The sequence below is a fragment of the Canis aureus genome, chromosome 1 (assembly GCF_053574225.1).
Source record: "Canis aureus isolate CA01 chromosome 1, VMU_Caureus_v.1.0, whole genome shotgun sequence".
Classification (NCBI taxonomy): domain Eukaryota; kingdom Metazoa; phylum Chordata; class Mammalia; order Carnivora; family Canidae; genus Canis; species Canis aureus.
In genome coordinates, this window is record NC_135611.1 from 61,952,577 (window position 1) to 61,976,359 (window position 23,783).

A 23,783-nucleotide genomic window follows, 5' to 3' on the forward strand; every position below is an offset into this window, starting at 1 on the left:
ATGATAGTTATTAAAGCTGTATTTTGAATGCAGTTGATAATTCTCCCGAATAATTGAATTTACTTGAGTGAAAATATTCATTCAACCAATATTTATTAAACATCCACTGTATATCTTTTAAGCAAGTACTGTATAAGGCTCTTGGAATTAATGGACAAATGAAATATTCCTTGATTTTAAGAGACTTAAAATACAGTAGAGAGAAACAGAATTGTAAAAAGCTTAAGTGCAACTAGTATTTCCTTGAAACATTAAAAAAAAAAAAAAAAGGAATGAGATCTTATGGTCTAAGATAGTTAACTCTTTGAACTTACAATAAATCTATATCAAATATTTATTTGATAGACTTTACTTATATGGCACTTTAATTTCTAATTTATTTTCATTTAGAAATTTTAAATTCATGAAAAATATACAGCAAAATGAGAGAAAGATGAAAAGAGATAATAGTTAATAGCAACTTTCTGTACCTAACAGTTATGAATTATATTATTTATTTTTGCTCTATTAATTTCTCCAAAAGATTTGATTTAGTTCTGCTTAATGGAAATGCTGTATATATCTGTTGTGTGCTGTAAATACTTACATATTTCAATTATTTAATAACTAAATATTGTGTAGATTCTAGATTATACATGTGAGTTAACAGTCACATATTACAATGTGAAATAGTATTCTAATATTAGAACCCATGTATTAGAATGTGAATAGTCATTTCCCATAAACTTGATGTGTTTCTCAGACTGAAGACCCCAAGAAAGAAAAATAGCACAAAGTAGTACTCTCTATAGACCTGGGGGGGATTTCATAGAAAGAGAATGGGAAGACATGTTCCTAATCCCGCTCAGGACATGAAAGAAAAGATGCTATTTGGATAGATTTCTTGAATGTTTCAAATTTGAAAGGGTTAGATGAAGTGTGTTAAAAATATCCACCACTCTGAAAAATATCTGAAATAGAATTTTCCTTTTAAAAGTCTCAGGAGCAAGGAAGATGGGCTGGATTCCTTCTCAAGGTCACTCTAACCTCTAAGGAATTTACGCATTCTCTTCTGAAAAGAACAGAGCCTCCTTCTCTCTTACCCCCAAGCTGATCAGGTGAGGTAATTGGCATTCTGTGATTGCTTTCTTAATGCTGATACCACAATAAACAGTGCCATCTACTGACTAAATCCTATAAATGACTACCTCTCTTGTGTAAATACTCGTTTGTTATTATGTACATATACATGAGTTGCATGCTCTATTATACTTATTTGAAACTACAAGGAATGTATAGATGGTCTATTTTGATCTTATTTTTGTTTTACAGTTGAGAAGACTGAGATACAGAAAGATTGATTTGCCCAAAATTTTGACATAGTATTTTTCAGTGAGCACCACTGTGAACTGAACCCGGGGAAATTATTATTTAATTTAACACTTTGGAGACGGAAATTTAACACTTTGGAGACGGAAATCAATCCACAAAGTTGTCCTTCCATTGGGGGAAAATCTGACAAATATGATTAATGACAAAAAGTATGAAATCCGTACAGCAAGGCAAGTTGAAAAACCACTGATATAAAGTTTTAGGAGATGGAAATGCTCACATGCAGGTTTAAGTTTAAAAAAATGAATGAGGAAATACTAAGTTATGGTTATTCTGTTCCTCTCTTTAACAACAGAAGGTTGAAACTAATTGTTAATTATTACAGAAGCTTGATTTGTCCTCACAGATGTGTGGTATAAAATCAACCTATTGTGCTTTAGGTTGAACTACAGAACTAAAATAAGTAGAGCCATCTTACATGCAATCTTTGGATTTATGAAAAGACGAAATAGGGCCTTCTCAATAAAATGCTCCCATTTTGTCATTACTAAGAATTAGGGAATTAAGGCTTGGTTTGTATTTGTGCCCAAGACATAAGTTACATCTACAACTATTAGAGCACATCTAAATATTATTTTCAAATGGGCTCAGAGTTGTATTCTTTGTAGCATTTTAGTGCAGTGTGTGTCTTACTCAAGTGAGGGATTTAAGTATTTATGGAATGGGATACCGATGGAGGAGTAAGTACTCTACCTTCTTATTTAAGGTAGTAAGTTGACCATTACAATAGACCCAGGTATTATTGTGTTTAAGCTCATACAAATTTATACAAAATGTATGAGAATATTAGAAAATATACACTGAATTAAGAACCTTAGTGTTAACCAGGAGCAGAATTAATCATTTTAGAAAATATTTCCAATCATCATACTCAAACTTTGTTCCAATATCTCCTACCTTTTAAATTCAGAAAAAAACTAAAAGTACTGAAAACCTAATTTTGACTTTGAGACCATGCGAGCATAGAGGGTTGAAAAACATGTCTTTTTCTCTCTGTTACTCATACCTCCAACACTTTTCCGTGAGTCAAACTGAGTTTTCTAAGGAACCGGAATTCACCAGAACTAAGATGTCAATGGTAATAACATAAGAAAAACACCAGAGATAAGTGCTTTCATAGGTGCTGGGCTGCGCTGACAGACGGACATGGCACTGAAAGTGATCTGGGGACTAAAGAGAGAGATCCTAGCTGAGGGCATCGTGCTAGTCTTCACAAAGATGTCCTCTTGGCACAGAGTCAGGATACATCCCAGAGATGCTGACTGCAGCAACTGGAGCAAATCCTGAAACCACATGACCATTCAACAGAACACACAGATACTTGTTCTCTCTACATGTATATTGGGGTTTGGATAGGATTTCAAAATAGTTCACACTCAGCATCTTCTGTTTCCAAGATCTTATTTGATGACCCTTTTCTCTTTCCATTATTTGATCAGAAGATTTGGAAAGCATGACTCTTTCTGCTTCATTTTTCTATTCACCTCAGAATTAAGTTTAATACTCTATTTGCCATCTATGTGGTTGCATTTATGTTGCTGTGGCTTTTTTTTTTTTTTTTTTTTTTACCACGTATTGGCAGAAGTTTTTGACCCACTTAGATAACATTCATTTGCAGGTGACAGATGGAATCAGAATAATCCTGTATGAACATGCTCCTGCTTCTTCCTGCTTTCTCTTCATTGTGGTGAACCTCTCCAATCCTCAGGCATCCCAAACTGAGGCGTTCACTACGTGATTAACTAACATCTGTGGGTTCCTTATAAGCTGCTTCATGTAAGTTTGGTAGTTAACAAATTGACTTTGGATTTGATCAAGTTTAAATTTAAAGGAAAGAGAGAGAGAAAGGGAGAGTAGAGAAAAAAAAAAAAGAGAGATTGAATCATGCATATATTTACAGAGACAACAGCAACAACCAGTGCAAAATACTCACTCTGAGAAGGTAAGACATTCCACCTCTTAGCTTGTTATTTTACTTTTAAGCACAAATGGGTTGTCAAGGAATTTTCAAATTTAGAATGCAATATACGATTTTCCCTAACAGCAGAGTACTTGCCATTTTCTAGGACATGACACCAGGGCGGTAGAAGTTTTCACCTTCAGATAAGAGCTCCTTAATATACAGACAGAAGTTTTTCCACCATTAATGCTCTGGCTTTTTTTTTTTTTAAGTTTTATTTATTTATTTGAGAGAGAGAGAGAGAGCACAAGTAGAGGGACCAGCAGATGGAGAGGGAGAAGCAGGCTTCCTGCTGAGCAGGGAGCCAGACACGGGGCCATACCAGGACTCTAAGATCATGACCTGAGCAGAAGGCAGATGCTTAACCGACTGAGCCACCCAGGTGCCCCTGACTTTTTAAAAAAATAACAGGTGAAAATTAAGTATATATTTGGAAAAATCTTGCCCACTTAGTGAAAAATCTCATTAAAGAGTGTGCTTATGTCTTTCCAGAGTGAGTAATAATACCAACTGTCCATTACATGCAGGTCATAATCACTCATGGTTTTAAAGTCATACTGACTGAGAGAGAGACGTCGTTTTTTTTCTATTTCATATTACTCATATAAGGTGATCTTTACTAAATCCAAAGTCAAATATGTGGAGGACTCTGTTTAATTTTACATAGGCGAAAATTCTGAGAGAGAGATGGAATTCTTAATATGCTTGTTTTTCCTTATGGAATAACTACTTTACTAGACAAATTCTCTCTAATTGTCAAGGCCATGCCTTAAATTAGCAAATATGATTCATGAAGGTGATTCAAAGTGAAGTTTAAATATGTACAACAATTACTTCCTCTATATCAGGTGACTAAATCTGGGACATATAATAGGATCTAGCCAATTATCTAAGCAGCAGACAGAAAATCTCTAAAAAGTAAATTCTCCGCTTGATTAATGTCCTTCAGCTACCACTTTTCAGAAGAAATATTGAAAGTTGTTAAAAATTACAACCAAGAACTTGCCACTAAACATAATCAAAAAACAGTCCTGTGGATTCATTAGTCCTAATCTCCGCTGATTTGGGAAAAGGAATATCAATGTACTGCCCACTCACCCCTCTTTTTAAAAAGATCTTATCCATTTATTCATGAGAGACACAGAGACAGAGGCAGAGATAAAAGCAGGCTCCGTGAAGGGAGCACGATGTGGGACTCGATTCCAGGACCCCAAGATCACAACCTGAGCCAAAGGCAGATGCTCAACCACTGAGCCACCCAGGTGCCCCTCACACCCCCTTTTATTAAGTACTTTTCTAAAGTGTCCTGAGGAGGAAAGAACAAGGTCAGCTGCTATTTCAGCCATTCTAGTTCTTTGGAACCCAATTCACTGAACTACCCATATATTTAGGTCCAGCCACAGTTCTGAGCAGATCTTGATAAAGATAGGTAAATATTAACAATCTCATCCAATTCTGGCAAATAGAGCTTGGAAATAAGTTTCAATATACAAAATTCAGTGACCCAGTCAGGAGGGTTATGTTCCCATGTACCATCTCCATACTGCCTCCCAGATGGATACACCTGTGTTTACAACACACCTGGAATAGAGTCAGAGACACCCAAGGAAAGCCCATTCAGGTAGAATGTAACACTATTCAGAACAGGCATCAGCTGAAGTTTTTTTTTTCCTTAGTTCTTTAGTTTTCCCATCTAAAATAGAGCCCTGGCTTGAAGACCTGCCTAATTCTTGGCATTTTCTCTGTCCAGGGACTGTATCTCCTTCATATATATATATACCTCCCATACACTAGGAGGTCCTTTATAAGCAGGGTGAAAATATAATTTAGTATCCTTCTTTTGAGCCTCTTAAAAATGAAAAGGAAAGATTACTAATGATGACACCAGGGTAACAGGCACAGAGGGCTGCATAAGCAAGTCAAGATATATGAGCATCCTATTATAAGCCTCTAGGGTTTTAGAAAAGAAATGAAAAGTCTATGGTTGGGTTGGGTGCTGCTTAGCAGACACCTTATCATTATTCAGAGCTCATTCCTTTATGATTGTTCCTTGTCTTTCACTTCAAATGCTCCCTGGCGAAGAGATCACCTGCTCTATCCAGTTCTCAGCTTTACAACTGATCCACCTTACATTCACCACACATACAACATACGTACAACTATCTTATACAGAGTAGGAACGCATAGTAGGAATAAATAAATAATCAAGTGATATTGCTGATTTGCTAGAGTAATATAAATTCAAAACATTGACCAAGGGCTTCGGAAATAGATTATCTAAAATTTGCTCAGAATTATTATCACAATCTATTTGACAGAGTCCCTTGTAATCTTTTTGGACAAGTGTCTCATACAAACTAATGAATGATTAGCATATTGTTCATTCAGAGAATCATCACCATTATCACCCCAGTCTACCATGCAAGATTTGTTTCATTGGGCTTGAGTGTATTTCAAACATACATTTTCTACTCTAATATTTTCCATTTTAATTTTTACAAGGTAGGTTTGAAAATATGGCTGCATTTTCCACTGTACAATTTTTTCTTTAGTTTATAATGTTTAGTTGCCACATATCCTTTGAGATATCCTGAACTTCTTTTAATAAGTACTTTTACCATTTTAGGAGGTTATGTTTTAAAAAAAGAAATGAGGGACATCTGGGTGGCTCAGCGGTTGAGTGCCTGCCTTCGGCTCAGGGTGTGATCACAGGGTCCCGGGATCGAGTCCCACATCGGGTTTCCCTGCAAGGGGCCTGCTCCTCTCTCTGCCTATGTCTCTGCCTCTCATGAATAAATAAATAAAATCTTTTAAAAAATAAAAAAAAAGAAATGAAGAACAAAACCACAATGAGATACTACTTCACACCCATTAAGATGTCTATAATAAAAACAACATATAATAACAAGTATTGACAAGAATGTGAAGAAATTAAAACCCTCATACACTGATGGTGGGAAAGTAAAATGGTGCATCCACTTTGGAAAACAGTCTACTAGTTACTCAAAAAGTTAAACACAGAGTTACCATTTGATCTAGCAATTCCACTCCTAGGTATATAGCTAAGACAAATGAAACCATGTGAACACACAAAAACTTATACACAAATGTTCATAACAGCGTTATTTCTAAGACCCAAAAAGTAAAAACGCACAACTCGAATGTCCATTGCCTAATGAATGGATAAATAAAATGTGGCATATTCATAGAGCAGAATATTATTTGGCAATAAAAGAAATAAAATACTGATATATGCTACAATCCTGATGAACCTTGAAAGCACTGGCTTAGGTGAAAGAAGTCAGTCACCAAAAAACACATATCGTACAATGCCATTTGTAGGAAATCTCCAGAATAAGCCAATATCTACAAATAAAAAGCAGACTCACGGTTGCCTTGTGGGAAGGTTAGGGAATGACTGTTAGGATGTACAGATTACTTTTTGGGGTAAGAAAATGCTCTAAAATTGATGGTGGTGATAGATGCATGACTCTGTGAATATACTAAGACCCAGTGAATTATATACTTTAAAAGCCAGTAAATTATGTACTAAAAGCCAGTGGTTTGCATATGTGAATTATATCTCAATAAAGTTGTTTTAAAATAAGGTAGCTAAAATATTTTGTCTTGCGAATAATATGTCAAGGACACATTCACAATTAAGAGATGTGTACCATAATGACATAAATTTAAAATAGGAGTGCATAAACAATTAAGCCAAATTACAAATTAAATCATGAAGCACCCAACTCAGTAAGGTGTGATTTCCAAAAAAAAACTCACATAGAGAAAGAATGGCCCAGGTTTTGGAATTTAAGATCCAACTTGAGTAGTGATATAAAGATAAATTGCCAAACTCTGATGTATAGATATACTATAACTGGGCAAACCCTAGTAGATTTCTTCTCAACAGAAGATCTGTCCATTAAAGCCCAAAGGTAGAAATAATGGTTGAAAAATTTAATAGCCGCTAATGAGTATTCACACATGCACTTAACTTTTCCTCAATTTAAGTTAGTATTTATAAGTGCAAGAGAGGGGATTTAAAGCAGCTTGGGTTTGAATCCTCTATGTAATTTGATAGCTGTGTAACCCAAGGCAATGTACTTCACCTCTCCAAGCCCCAGTGTCATCATCTCTAAAATAACATATACTTTATAAGTTGTCGTAAAATAAACAGAAATGCTCTTGGCATATACAACAAGCGCCCAGATTTGCTGTTTTTATTACCCCTACTTCTAAAAACATCAGATGCAGGCTGTCATAGCTTGATGCATCTTTCCTCTGGCAATAGATTTCAGGCAGACATAGGGAAGCAAGCAAATGTCTGCTAATGAGTCTGAAACTTTAGTGTCCAATCAGTGATGAATGAGGATGAAAATCTAAAAAAACACTCTTTAAATTGCAAATGATACAGTATCTCATCCAATGGAAAATTATACCAGTCATTCTGACATCGGAGAACCGTGAACGAAGGCCATGAAAACATTTCACTTCTCTGTGGATTAAGTGAACATTTGTACATATATTCCCTATTTGTTGTGTACTCCAATCTACCTTTAAATTTTAAAACAGCTCATTTTGTGTTTTCTTGTACTTTGGTTTTGATCTTTCATCCTCAAGTTTTAGTGTTGGAAGAAAATCTAGGAAAATCTCCATTGTCTCTTCAGGAATAACTGATTATGATGCTTTCAAATTTCTGAGATTATTAACAGAAATAATGTGCAAAAACCACATGGTATCATTGAATTCTAAATTATTTTAATAATAATTATACTACTTTCCATCTTGCAAAACAGTTAAACTGAATGTTGGCATAGAAAAATATTTGTTGCTAAAAAATGAAAATAGCTACTTTTTTCTTCCTTTTTTGACATATACATGTTCTGAATTCCATATAGTAATGAATATCTACTAACACAATATGGGACAATTTCAATATAATGTAAAATATCAAGAGTGCCAGGTTTGACATTAGATTATTGGGGTTTTATTTCTGCTTCTCCTGCCTGCTAACTGATTTGTGGACATTATTTACTCTGTGCCTTGGTTTTAATGGTATAATAAAAATAATAATAATAATTCACTAGCCTACTAGGGCTTCTGCAAGTGAAAATTGTTTAAAAGAAGACTTGAAGTATAAGAGCTCAGTAAGGCTGTTATCAGTTAATAATTACTTAATAAGTAGTCAAATCAAGAGGGCAATAAATATGCAGATTCTCTTACCTGAAAACATTACAACTATTTACGGCTATGAATTAGAAACTGACCTTCTCAAGGGCAGGGCTACGCCATATCAATCCTTGTAACCCTGTTATCTCTACTGGTGCCTGGCATGTAGTCCACACATGATGAACATGTGGGGAATGATCCTCCCCAAACCTCAGGCTGCCTGGTTCCTCTCACCATCCAATCTCAGCTTGAAGCCCCCGCCCTGGAGACCCCTCCTGGTACCACCAAGTTAAAAGCAGCTCCAGTTACTTACTACTCTCAGCTCAGTATCTACTTTACTATCTTCACATCTATTATCAACACTGCAAATTATCTTTTCCTTTGTTTACTTACTTATTATTTTTTATTCTTCCCACTAGAATACAAGGTTCATGGAACTCATGAAGCTAGTACCTATTTTATTTGCAATATCATCACAGAACAGTGCTAGAAACATGCTAGCTTCTCCACAAATACCTGCCAAATGAAGGAATTTATTGTTGGGTAGAAGTGAAGTTTTAGGACATAAGGCAGTAACTTGTAAAGAGGAGGTATTTCCTGTCTTTCCAACTTGTTGTACTTTGGATTTTCTGCAAGGTAGACTTTGCGTTTGGGATGTTTTTCAGGGAGCGTCTCTGGAATCAATACCTGTGGAAGTGGAGGGGAGACAGAATTGACCAGGAAGAAACGCAGCTGTGAAGTGGGCTGGCAGCCCCAACCAAGCTCCCAGGTTAGCTTTGGAACTGCAATGTCTCATCGGTTTTCCTGTGTTTTGTTGAAACAGCCATGACTTTACACATCCGTCTCCATCAGCCATTGTCTGTGGATAACCCACAAAAGGGCGTGACCTTGGCAAGGGGGGTGCCTGCATCTGAGGGGATCCTGGGCAGGATCAAGGCTGAAAGGGAAATCTGGATGGTGCATCTTTACTTCCACTGCTCATTCTGTATTTCTCATTCTTCCTTTTAGACTTTTCACTCTATCACTCAAAAACTTTACTGTGTGTTTTCCATGTGCCAGGCAGAGTCTCGAGTTCTGGGAATTTAACAATGAGCAAAACAGAGCCCTTAACCTCAAGGGGGCCAACATTCTAGAAAGGGAAGATAAATATCTATAACTTAGGAAATTGTAAGTGTTATAAAGAAAAATACTTCAGGTTAAGGTAAGGAAGATATTTTTTAGCTGATATCTGAAGGAAGTTGGGGAGAAAGTCCTATTTGTATTTGGACAACGCATACCAGGAGAAGGAACATCAAATGGGAAGCGCTGATGTATTCATGCAGCACCAAGAGGGGCCCATGTTGGGAGGGTTGTAGGGTTGAGACCAGTTGAGGTGGGGTGGCTGATTTATGAATTGTATTCTAAGGTTCAAATTTTGGAAACTTAGAGTTTTTTTCAGTACTTTCCTGACTCTCTGCCCAAAAGTTAGTCTTTTATCCTGACAAAGCATATTTAGTTTGGGATTTGACAAACTCTCCTATTTATATGTTGTTCCATGGACTTATTTGGCTGTTTATAAGCAAGGGGCAAGAAAAGCCTCTGTAACCAATGATTGTAATTTTACTTCAACAGCTGAAGTCTCCCAGATGTTTGCTGTTTTCCACTTTCCTCAGAGAGAGGTTTTAGATGCATCTGTTTGCTGAATTAATATTTTACATCTTGTTTTCCTTTCCTTGGAGGATTTCTTTTCTCATAAGAGGTTTTATTTTTAATTACTTTTTCTTTATATTCGTGATATTGGTTATTTGAGGTAGGTGATCTAACCTGATACACAATTCCCCATAGACTTTGTCACAAGAGCAGAACTATGGCTAAACAAAACCAAAACAAAAAAGGCTATGCTATGCACTTTCATCAGGGGGGAACATGAGGCATTCCTCCCAGTATCCTTAGAGAAACTAAGTGGCTTTATATTCATAAATATTCTACTTTAACATATGTAATTCATCATGCATCAGCAAAGAGATAGGCAAACAAGATCACATTTGTACAAAGCAAGGACAGAAGTCAGTGTGGGGCCGGGTAGCCTCAGGGCCCAGAGGATGCTAACTCACCAAATTGCAGAGTCAAACACCTAGCCCCCAATAGTTGTAGAAGCACAATAAGAACAAACCTGAGCCAATCTCATTTGGAACAGCTTCTTCAGCATCTAAGTTCACAACTGAGTATTCAATTCTCTTGATAGCCTCCAGAAGGATGGTGACTCCTTCTCAGGCTTTGCCTTCAGAGCTTACCCCAATGCCAATGGAAGCTTAGAATCACTCTCATTTAACCAGAGATAAGTAAAGCAGAAGAAAATGAGGGGAAATATTGCATGAGGTAGAACTGAATTAAAAACTGGAAAATAATTTCTGACCAACCAATATATTCTTCTCCTTGAAAGTTGGGAAAGTGTGCACTGGAACACTGTTCTCTCCCCATCTCTCTTTCATTAAGGGAAGAACAGAAAACCTATCTTCCTTTGAGGACAGAGTAAGCATTCTTTGATATACTCTCAAGTGCCATGATATAATCTGGAGAATAGTTGGGGTTCATGTAAAGACAGTAGAGTCTTCAGCAGCTGCCCTCAAGTAGTCTACTAGCTGCTGACATTTGACATCTTATTTTTGTTCTCCTTTGAGGAAGAAGAATATAGAGCTTAAGATGACACTCCATCTATCCACAGCCAAGAAATGAATGACCAGGGTCAAAAGAGCTATGCAAGGCGCTCAAACGGAATTTAAAGTTCAGAGCATGTAACCAAGACAAACAATATAACGGGTTCTCAGAAATCCTAAATTTCTATTTCTCTAGCTTTCCGTGTGTTCTCTTCTTATTTGATTTCGCATTCGCATCTTACTCCTAAATCTTTACTTGCCTCTGGTCTTTTATGCTAGCCAAGATACCAACAAGTTAGTACAAATAAATGAGACAATGATATGGCCTGCTGAGTTAAGAAGAACTTTATTAGAATGTAGGACCCAAAGATGATGTAAATTTGGTAGACGGAAAGAAAGTAGATATGACAATCAGAAGAAAAAATAAGAGCATGCAGTACACACTAAATTGTCTTTGCTGGGAAGCAGTGTGTATGTGGCAGTGGTTGGAAATATGATGAAAGGGGGAGGTTTAGGTGGTCTAGGGCAGAAGAAGAAACCTTGATGTGGATGACAACTATTTTATATATTTTTCTCTTTTCAACATAGTTGCTATTTAACTCCCCTCCTTAGTCTCAACTGCTAAGTCCAGTCATCTCCTGCTCTGAGATGAGCTGAGTTCTTATGATAAGAGTTTTGAATGGGCGTGGAGAATATTCTTTCAGTCCCTGGTCTATAAAATATAAAACTCATACATTGTCAAGAGTTCTTTGCAAACAAATGAAATGGTTCTATTAAGTAAAGATAAAAATTCATTAGAAAGATACTGATGATATAACGTATGCATAGGGACAGATAAACAAACTTTGGGAAACCTACAAATCTGATTCTTTGGATGTAATTTCAAGATACCAGGAACCATCTCTAAAGAGTGTTGCAATGGGAAGATTCTGTTCCAATCATTTTCCTTCTTCATTTATCTCTCCTAAGGATAGAAATTGCCATGTTGAAAGCATGATTGGCCTAGCCTGAATAACACATCAACCGTTACTGGATGGGATGAGGGATGGGAAGGAAGGGGGAGGAGGTCCTATGACTGCCATCCCAGCAAAATCATGTGGAATGGGAGAGGGTCAGGCATACACCCAAAGAAGGGATACCAAGAAGATCAAAACCAGATGAACACATTATAATTTGGGAGCTGACACTGCTCATGTTTTCTATCATGATAACAAAAGAAGTGCAGCAGAAAAAGGGAGGTTGTGAAGCAAAGGGAGGGAAGAAGAGAGAGAGAAAATGAGTAATTTGAAATGTCAGGAATTTCAAAAGATGCTTGGTTTGTAGCTGAAGGCACTACTGCAAATTCCTGGCACACAACTATTTGAAACAAAAAAATAAATAATATTACTATTGTTCTTTGAAAGAAAACATTAAGCATGACTTTGTGAAATGGAAAATTCTCTTGAAACTTATTTTGGTAACTCTCTTTCATTAGTCTGTATCTATTTTTCCCCTTTTGCGTGTTTTACAATCCAAACTTAATATTTAAAGTGGGTTAATGGCAAAAATAAAGACGAGGTCATTTAATGAAGATGTTTCTTCATCACATCAGAGTTAATTGAAAGGGCCCATCTTCCGTTCTCCTCAAAGTCAAATAACACATGGGATACATTTGCAAGCTCCTCATTGAAAGCCAGTAGTGAACTCAAGTGCCATCAGTCACTCCACCCTGACCCAGAATTTTTAAAAGTTGTTTTTATTAGCTTTGTGCCAGTTAAAATAATGGACTCATACAACTTTATTGGAAGAGTTACTTTATATTATTTTAAGAAAAATTGTTAAACCTAATTTGATGTTTTCATTTAACTTTTTTCCATCATTCCTATTTTTACATGCAAAATATGTTAACACCTTGACTAGCCTTATTGCTATCTTTTCCTAAGAATTGCAGTTCATAATAACAACACAAATGTTCATCAATAAGACACTGATTAAATACACTATAGCTTATGCATATATGGAGTACTATGTGGAAGTTAAAAAGAATAGGGTAGCTCCATCTGCACTGTCAATGGCATGGTGAAAAAAGCAAATTATAAAATATACCCTACATTTTATAACATATAAAAATTAAACAAAAGCAAAATTACATACATACATATATATACGCATTGAAGAGGGTCCAGAAGAGCCTAGAAGGATATGCATCTGGGAAGGGAACTGGATTGGATATGGGGAAAAGTATACAATTGCTTTTTGGTATTATTTGACGTGTAATGGGAATATATTACTTGCACACTTAAAAGTAAATTTAAAAATCTTCAAAGAATCATTACCTAAAGAGCTTTTTTAAAAAAACTAATGAAAATAGGGGCTCTTGGATGGTTCAGTTAGTTGAGCTCTTGATTTTGGTTCAGGTCATGCTTTAGGATTCAGATCAAGCCCCATGTCAGCTCCATGCTCACTTGGGAGTCTGCTTAGGAGTCTCTCTCTCCCTTTCCCTCTACCCCTCCCCCCGCTCACTCTTTGTCTCTCCCTCTCAAGTAAATAACTAAGTCTAAAAAAAAAAAAAAACTGGTGAAAACAACATGAATAATTATCTTTATTACTACAAATCCTCAGTTAATTCAAGCTCACTCAAATCAAAATGCAGTGTCTGTCTTCCCAATTGATAATGTTTTTAAAGGTCAAAGGTCAAGTCTGTAATTCTGCTGTTTGGCCTCTCTAGTATTGAGTATTATACTGCCATGATTAAGGCTCAGTCAGTACTCTAAGGATCAATGCTCATTTGAGTTCTACCTATTGTATAATAATTGTGTTTGTATGCCAAAAACTTGGTTATAGTTCTCATTGAGATAATGCAGGTATTCTCAACAAAAATACCATACAAATCAATACAGAACTTTTCCTGAGCAACTATTATATGCTGGACACTACAATAAATGATTTGAATATAAATAATAATTATTACTTACTAGTCTTAACAAGCTAGTGAGGTGGGTGAGGTGTTCCCAATCTTTTCAAACCCCTAGAATCACCTCAGAATCTTTTTAACAAGAGATTCTCATTCAATTGATAAATGGATGGGCCCAAAGCATCACTTTTGTTTAAAGGCTTCCCATTGATTCTGTACATACATATTTCATTAGCAAAATATAATATTATTATAATTCACATGCCACTTCCCTAACCTGGGATCTTGAAATACCTCTCTAAATTCCAAATACCTAAGTGTTAAATGAAAAGCATTATATTCAGAACATGGTTTTAAACAGAGGCTGAGATGAAAGCTGTAGCTCATCATGTGCAAAGTGTCTTCTGGAAACAGTATGTGTTCTATGACACATGTATTACATTACCCACTGATGTAATTGGCATTTCCTTGTTTTTATTAGTTTCTATCTGACCTTTCATGAAACTCTTTCATATTTCTTAATTTACATGGAAGATAATGCAGTGAGGGTCAGATCTGGAGCCAAGATATGCCATAGTTCTAATCCCAGCTCTACAGTTGACTATCACTGTGGCCCTTGAAAATTAATAATTCTAGCATTTGTGCCTACAGAGTGAATCACATTAGCAGTCCTAGTAACATTTTGAGAAATGAAATGTAAAAATATGAAGATCACATATGAATGATCATATGTTTACTTTGGGCACCATAAATCCAAAATGGCAATGGCAACTTGGAAGAACAGCCATTTTGAAAGAACTGTCCAGTTTTCTTGTCAATAAAGAAAAGAAATCTTTGCTTATCAAGAGAAAATTCTCCTCCAAATGTATATTAAAATAGAAAGGTATAATATATATGTGGCTGACATTATAGGTCAAGAATAGTTATAAAATAGAGCATGACACATCAAGATATCCAATAGTCTTACTTTAACTGAAGTACTGATTCATTGAGTAATTTGAGTGTTTTTAATTGTGGTGTCCTGTTTAGCTGCAGGAACGTTTTTTAAAAAATTAGATGGTAAAAATGTTCTTGATTTTGCAAGCAGTATAGAAACATAACTATATATGTTGTTATGTATGCCAATATCACAATTCTGCAGTTGTCAGATGTGCAGATGTTGCTGTTCACCTGGTAAATGAAAATGAGGAATGAAAAAAATAATCATCAGTGTAATTAAAAATTAAAGTTTATTATCCCAAGTCAATATGTCTTTATCATTGATTTCAAATCATTCAGGAAACACATAAAACCTAATTCCTTCATATTATTCTAAATATTTAGCATTTTATCAGCAATTTACAGAAAGGGAGAATATATTTTCAAAGTTTTCACCTAGTTAATAAATTTATACTTTGTGAAATAAGGTAGTGTGAAATGTAGTTAACATATTTGCACTTACTTAATAAAGAAATTACATTAAGAATAGTATCAATTTTTTTGTTTTCACTTGTTAAAATGAGATTAAATATTATTTTAAAAATTTCAATGTTGTCTCTCCTTTCATCCTTTTTCCTTTCTCCATACTGTAACCCAAATTGCTTCAAGAATATGAACTAGCTTTGTAAAATGTTTTGCTGACACAAATGACAATAATTCAAACATAGATTAAATTTCACCTTCTAATCTTAAGGGCTTTTTTCAAAAATAGAAATTTGTTTGGAAAGTAATAATTTGGTGTTTACTGAACCTCAAACATTCAGAAAGAATCTTTGATCTCTTGTTCACTCTCATAAATCTCTCAGCAACAAACCATGTTTTAGTAAAACAAAAAATCAGGTCACCACCCTCCCCTTTACTGCTCAGAAAATTTACTCTGCTAGACCTTTTTAAAAGAGCATCTCATCTAAAACCCTACAATATCTTCCTGGAGTTAATTATCATAATGATTTAAGAGTTAGGATAAGCAAGAATGGAAAATTAAAAGAAAAACTAAAAAAAGAAAAATGATATTTTAAGACTGTTTTTATAACTTTATACTTATTAAATTCAATTCATATGTAAGAATATTTTTTATTCATCTATTGTAATTTTTTTTGAGATTGTACAAAGGGTCAGCTAATTTTTTGTCACATCTTTCTCTGCCATGAATCTAGGTTTTCCTTTGCAGAACCAGTGAAATCCAATTAAAGACTATCACAATATTTCCTAATAATTTTGGAGAAAAGCAAAACAAAAACAACGTGATTTGTATTACTGTCTTCCTCTTGCCCTTTTGTCCTTTGGGCAAATCTGTCCATTTATCCTTCTCTGAGAGACTCATGATAGAATTCCCTGGTGCACCACAGCTGTCCAGGGTTGGTAGAGCAAATGAAATACGTTGAGAGAAGAAGGACCACAGTGCAAGAATCATGTTTAATATGTGTCTACTCTAATTTGCCTCATCACTTTTGAGTTAACTAGATGTAGGAAATCAAATTTTCTAACAAGTTTATATGCTGTGCTCACTAGTATAGCTAGTATCTGCCCCATTACATTGCTATTACAATATCATTGACTTTATCTTATGCTGTGCCTTTTATTCCCATGACTTACTCATTCTATAACTGGAGTCCAGTATATCTCATTCCTCTTCACCCATTTTGCCCAACCTCTTCCCACTGCAACCATCAGTTTTTTCTCTGTATTTATAATTCTAATTCTGCTTTTTGTTTATTCATTTTTAATACTCCATTTATGAAAGGAATAATATGGTATTTATCTTTCTCTGTCTCACTTATTTTACTCAGCATAATACCCTCTAAATCCATCTATGTTTTCTCAAATGGCATGATCTTGTTCTTTGTTATGGCTGTGTAATATTCCACGATATGTACACATATATACACACACATACACCACATTTTCCTTCTCCATTTGTCTGCTGATAGACACTTAGGAAGCTGGACTACTTTCTAACACCACACACAAAAATAAACTCAAAATGGATTAAAGACCTAAACATGAGACCTGAAACCATAAAAATTCTAGAAGACAACACAGGCAATAATTTCTCTGACATCAGCCATAGCAACATTGTTCTAAATATGGCTCCTCAGGCAAGGGAAATGAGAACAAAAATAAACTATCAGGACTACCTCAAAATAAAAAGCTTTTTCACATCAAAGGAGATCATCAGCAAAACAAAAAGAAAACCTACTGAATGAGAGAAGATACTTGCAAATGATAGATCCGATAAGGGGTTAGTACCAAAATATACAAAGAATTTACATAACTCAACACCAAAATAATTTAAAAATGGGCAGAGGACCCAAATAGATATTTTTCCAAAGAAGACATCCAGATGGCCAAGAGACACATGAAAAGATGCTCAACATCACTCATCATCAGGGAAATGCAAGTCAAAACCACAGTGATATCTTATACCAATAAGAATGGCTAAAATAAAAATGACAAGAAATAACAAGTGTTGGTGAGGATGAAGAGAGAAAGGAACCTTTGTGCACTCTCCATGGGAATGTGAATCGACACAGCTACTGTGGAAAACAGATTGAAGTTTCCTCAAAAAATTAAAAATTACTTAAGTAAAAATAGAAATGACATATGATCCAATAATCCTATTCTTGGATAATCCTATTCTTCTATTTATCCAGGGAAAATGAAAACACTAACTCAAAAGATTTTCTCTACTCTTGGTTGCATTAATGACTAATTAGTAATGTGTCTGTTTACTTGCTCAGTTACATATTTGCATCATATTTGAGAATTTCTCTTATGATATTTTTGAAGAATTTATAGGCATTAGGTAAGAATTTTATCTAGACTTTCATGGTTAAAAGCAATGAAAAGTTAATTATTCAGATAATAAATTGGAATCAATTCAAATCAACATGAAGAACACCATTATTCATCAAACTTTCAACTTTGTGTTATAATGAAGTAACATCTACACTGTGAAAAATATTAGATTATGGTAGTAAGCATTTCACTCTAGGAATGTCTCATGAGTAGAGAAATAAAAAAACTAAAATGATGTTAAGGGTCCACATTAAAGGTGGTATTGTTCTATTCCAGCACCTTAGAAATGCTATGTTTCAAGGTTTGTATCTTATCAGTTGCTTTTTGTGTAGTGTAGCAGTGTCAGTGTGTCCATTCCAGAAAAAAAAAAATCACATGAAAGATATATTTCCCAAGCCAGTGTATATTTGGCCCTAATTTTAAAAAATAAAATAGGGGAGGAAGTGCGTAGGTTTTGCATAAATATACATGGAACAAATGAAAGAGATCTGTGATGAAGCAAATTGTTTGCATGTGTGGCTTTATCTTTATAGCCAAAATGGCTTACTCAGTCAAACATGTGAGCTGAATCTGGCTCTTGCTCTAGAAATTATCCCAAGCCATGTCATATTGCCCACAACACTTCCCAACTTTGCTAGAACAATTTAACTCTGCACACTTACATGTGGCAGGTACTGTGCTAGGCAGTGTTCTAGACACTGCAGGTGATGTCAAAGACTCCCCAGAGGGCTCACAGGGCCACAGGCATAAGTAGTTACCAAACAAACCAGAGTAAAGCATCATTTATGAAATCCATGGAGAATCAAAGGTTAGAGACATTCTCCCCAACTTAAGAGGGTGAGAAGATAATAGAAAAAGGGTTTCTTGGAGGAATCTCTCAGGAATATAAAGGATTTCAAGTGATGGAGATAGCACAGGAGAAGTAGAGTCAGGAAACTCAGGAAGAAGTGTTAAGCGCTGAGAACTTAACGGTAGGCTAGGGATAAGGAATAGGATTAGAGACTTATTGTACTTTCATTTCTTAAGCAAGACTTCAGCCAATTAAAGAGGAGCAGCCATGGTTAGAACTGCTCATTAACAATTAAAAATGAAAATCTCTTTCACATGACTGGATATAGCTCCTTAACCCAGTTCAGTGAAGCATTCAACATCAATATAACTTAATGGCTTTACTTAGAATTGATTTTATCGCTTTATATATTTTTGAAACTGAATACTTTCTTTTCTATATATGCAATAATTTAAAATGTAACCTAACTGAGCAAGCAATATTCCAATGGGTCATTACTGCTTCAATTCATGAAATGCATATAAATTACGTCTGTACTCGGCTAAATAATTTGTTTATTCAGAGAGGTAAATTTCTTGGCATTCTATAGACCAAAAATCCCAATTTTCTCATAAGCACCTTCATTTTTCTAGCAGCATTTTTGTTATTAACTAGGCATCAAAATTAATCTGTAAATATTTATTAATACCTCATAAAATAGTATTTCATATGTGCAACTCCACTGCTCTTAAATATATCAGAAATGTATCTGAACCTATGTCTATTCCATTTACTCATGGAGGAGGGGTGACTTTCATCACTAATTAAAGGAAACCATAAATAAATATTGGGCCGCTGCAATAATTCACAGATTTTTAATTTGATTTTTACTATAGTTTTATAGAGTCATATTACTAATCTTATTACTTATGAGAAAACTGATGATCATTAAGGTAAAATAATTTGCCCATAAGGTAGTCACACACAAACATGGCTGTTTTCCAAATGCCAGCCTATTAAATTCCAAACCACATATTCTTTCCACTATGCTATAGTGTCTTTCTGAAAGAAAAGACTTGTGAAGTGAGACACAATTGTCAAATTGTAGTGTTTTATATATATGTATATATGTATATATGTAATACATATATATATGCTTACACGTATATACATATATGTGTATAAATTATTTCTGGGATTCATTTATTATCAGGTATAACATTAGATTTTAAGATATGATATGAAACAGACATTACCTATTTCATAAATCAAAAAGAGTATCCATGGATATTCCCTCATTATTATTTGTATCCAGAAATAGATAAAGCACCAACTATTTTGTATCAACAGTGATATGACCTTAACGGTGTTCAGAATCGAAACATCCAACATTTTTTCACAAATCTGAAATTTATTTTTCCAAGGAATTTTTCCCATAATTTAAAAACCATGTTTTATTTAAAAGATAATTGGGCAATTTAATCCAAACATTTCTGACTTACTGATACTCAGACTCATAAAACAATTCTTTGATAAGGAAGGGTTATGGTGAATAAACATATTTTGAGGACTGAACAAATATTTTTTTTGTAAATACAATAATTAATGGAGTAAAAATTAATTCAATATTTGGAGCATTTAAGGTTAATTTAAAACCAAGGAAATATAGATAACATACATATATAACAAAAATACAGAAGTAAGGAAGAAAGGGAAAATAGGAATATGGAATGAAAAAGAAAGGAAGGGAGAGAGAGAGAAGTGGAGGGAAAGAGAAGGGAAAGGAAGGGAGGGAAAAGAGAGAGGCTAGGAAAGAAATGATTTATCTGGTATTTTCATATTGCTTTTCAGTGTCAAATAGTCTTTTCATGTATGTTACCTGACATTCCCTCACAACTCTGCATCTGGTATCATGAGTTGATTGTATAACTAAATGAAGACATTCAGATTGTGACCTAAAGTAATTCAAAATGAGGATAGCCAATGTAAAATCTTTCTAAAACAACTTGGGGTACAAATTGTGGTGCAGGTGTGATGTGCATCATATGTTCCTCTGCAGAGTGCAGGTCTTTACCTCTCCATCACCGGTCCTCAAATGTTGGCCTGTACCAGACTAACCTGGAAGTCTTATCAAAACACAGATTGACAGGCCTCGAGCCAGAGTTTCTGCTACAAGAGGTCTGAGGCAAGGCCCAAGAATATGCATTTCTCACCTTCCCAGGTGATGCTGCCACTACTGGTCTGGGACCATGTTTGAGAATAGCCACTATAGCCCGTCCTCTGGAGGGCTGGCTTCTGAGCAGGAGGCCTCTGTGTGCGACGTCTTTGTATCAGCCACTACTTCTCACATCATATGTGAGCCAGGACTACAAATAGGAAGCAAAATTTGATTTTTTTTCCTTCCTCAATTTTAGTCTTTCCCACACTGGGGAGAGCTCCCTTTAAAATTGGCCAAAGCAGCACAGGCTAGAAGATGCACAATCCAACAGCCAACATGCACTGCCTCCCTCCAATTCCTGCCTTCATAGTCACCCAAAAGTGTCATTTCAAGGACTCAAAATCTCTTTTAACTCTTTGCCTGAAATTCTTCTAAGCAAGATTTATTCCTATGCATCAAGGAGTATTTTTCCTCACATTTCCTTTGTCCAACTGTAAAAAATGATCCACTATTTTTTTTTCCAGTAGTTGATGAAAAGCAATGATTGAGCTTTCTGTTTACTGAGCAGGGGTGCATCCAGGGGTGGAAGGTGGTCTGGGTAACATTCGATGGGGAGGACAAGGCAAGTCCAGAGCCCAGAATAGATAAAGACAGGAGGAGCAGGAGGGAGTGAGCAGCCAGAGCAATACTATTTCTGCTGGGAGGCGTGGGGGAAGATGACCCGAAAGATGAGCTCTCTTCCACCTGTATCCTTAACCTGCTAAGACCCCAGGCTGCACCAGTCAATGAAGGGTGTTGGCAACAGGTAGGGAGCAGAGGGGCAGGGATGCTAACTAAAGCAAGACAGCTGCAGTAAGCCAGATGGGTGATTTTTTTCATATTTTAGTTTGGATATTTGGATTGATTATTAGCCAAAGCGATTTCTGAAAAGACTGAGGAAAGGTACAAAGAGAGGTGAGACTAGCTTGCCTCATTCTGCAAAAGAGAGCTTCTATGTTCTTGCTGCACCCTCACCTCCTGACCATAGAGGGGGTGACCACTATGGCTTTCAGTGGCTCAGACCAATTTTTTCAGGGCAAGAGAAAACTCTCAATGAAAGAGTTTAGCAGATGCTCTTAAGACATCTTTGGAAAAGTGTAATCAATAGGAAATTAGAGGATTGATAACACTTTAAAACCATTTGCATAAAAACAGACACTTTGGGACTACATGAATATCACGGAGTCTTGGGCTTGTTCAAGAAGTCCTACAAGGGGGCGCCCAGGTGGCTCAGTCAGTTAAGCATCTGCCTCGGCTCAGGTCATGATCACAGGTCATAATCCCAGGGTCGTCCTTGGATGGAGTGGCACATGGGATGGAGCTCCCTGCTCAGCAGGGAGTCTGCTTCTCCCTCTCCCTCTGCCCCTCCCCTCTGCTTGGGCACCTGCAAGAAATATTTCACTTATTCCTTTTTTGACATTTTGCTATTTTTCTCTGAACTGATCTCCTTTCCATTTTATGCAGGAAAGGTTATTAAGCATTTCAAGAGCATAAACATTTTACCTTCAAAACTTTTGGTACTTCAGTCATAATACTGTTATTATGGGGCTATAAATCTAACATGAGATTAATTTCTCTTTCTAATACCTATCAGCTGCTATTTAGGAGAAGTACCTTTATATTTCTATCCTGGGGGCCCAATCTCATGCCAAGTAGAATTTTTTTTTTTTTTTTTTGGAGCAATGCCTCCGAGTCATACGTCAGAGAAAGGCAATGTCCCATCACTGTACTTTTCTGAGCACTTGAGACATATCCTCAGAGTACTTTTACCAACTGTATTCAAGCCATCAATGTGAACCCTTCCCAATATGTTATTATTATAATTATATGTAGCCAATGTTTTTTGGATTGTGAACCTTTTTTATAAGTAACATAGCACTTGATTATCTCAACAATTCCGTAGTTATCCCACTTTGTGGGTTAAAAAAACATTGAGGTTCGGGAAGATGAATGGACTTGCCTTAATCAGCTAATGAGAGGGTAATGACAGAGGATTTTGGAGGCACTCCACACTCTAAGGTTGGGCCTTTGCTTGTTCTAACAGAGCATAACTCTCAGATTCTTACCTGGACAGTCTCCAGGAGGTAGAGGATGGGAAGTTACTTGGAGGAGCACTGAGCTGCTGGCCCTGTTGCATAGCACCAATTTCTAGAATCTTCTATCATCCTCCTCCTCCTTCTTTTTCTAGACCAAATCTAAATTGAACAGCTTAGCTGCTAGTTGAGAACAAATTCCAGGGAGCCCAGGTGGCTCAGCGGTTTAGCACCGCCTTCAGCCCAGGGCCTGATCGTGGAGACCCGGGATCGAGTCCCACGTCGGGCTCCCTGCATGGAGCCTGCTTCTCCCTCTGCCTGTGTCTCTCTCTCTCTCGAATAAATAAATAAAATCTTTTAAAAAGAAAGAAAAAGAAAGAAAGAAAGAAAGAAGAAAGAAAGAAAGAAAGAAAGAAAGAAAGAAAGAAAGAAAGAAAGAAAGAAAGAAAGAAAGAAAGAAAGAAAGAAAGAAAGAAAGAAAGAAAGAAAGAAAGAAAGAAAGAAAGAAAGAAAGAAAGAAAGAAAGAAAGAAAGAAAGAAAGAAAGAAAGACTCACTGAACCTTAAAAAAAAAGGGGGGGGGGACAAATTCCTCCAGGCCCAGTGCCACAGTGAGTGATGGATCTTCTCATTGACCCAGCCCATTGTCACGTCAATTCCTCCTTCAGGCAGGACCAGGTCTGGGAACTCTTCCTGAGGCATGCATCTGACCTGGGACAGAATGTTTGCAAGTTCCCACTGAAGAGACACAGAGAGAGTGTTTTCTCGGTGACAAAGAACTGGTTCTGGTTCCTCTACAGATGTGGGGACCTACAAGTTGTCATCAATCATTTCCATTCATAAAACTCTTTGTGCTCTAAATAAAAATGTTCAAATATTTAAGAACAAGTCCAACCCCTAAAATAGATGTGCTATGGGCTGTCACAGCAACATTTCCTATAACTAAACATATGATGGCCCAGAAAGATGAGCTCCC

The 23,783-nt window shown here is 36.0% G+C and overlaps 1 protein-coding gene across 7 annotated transcripts in view; it reads right to left on the reverse strand.

The window, feature by feature from the left end:
* LOC144316120 (uncharacterized) overlaps positions 1–23,783 on the reverse strand; it is a 480,356-nt gene that overhangs the window by 164,103 nt on the left and 292,470 nt on the right. For 2 of the 7 annotated variants that reach the window (XR_013381958.1, XR_013381996.1), the window contains one exon: positions 14,123–15,202. The exons of 3 other annotated variants lie outside the window; for them this stretch is intronic. The gene's annotated coding sequence lies outside the window, so the exon portion shown is untranslated. Of the gene's footprint in view, positions 1–8,772; positions 9,191–14,122; positions 15,203–23,783 lie in introns of those variants that run through there. 2 more of the 7 variants (XR_013381992.1, XR_013381956.1) reach the window with 2 other exon arrangements.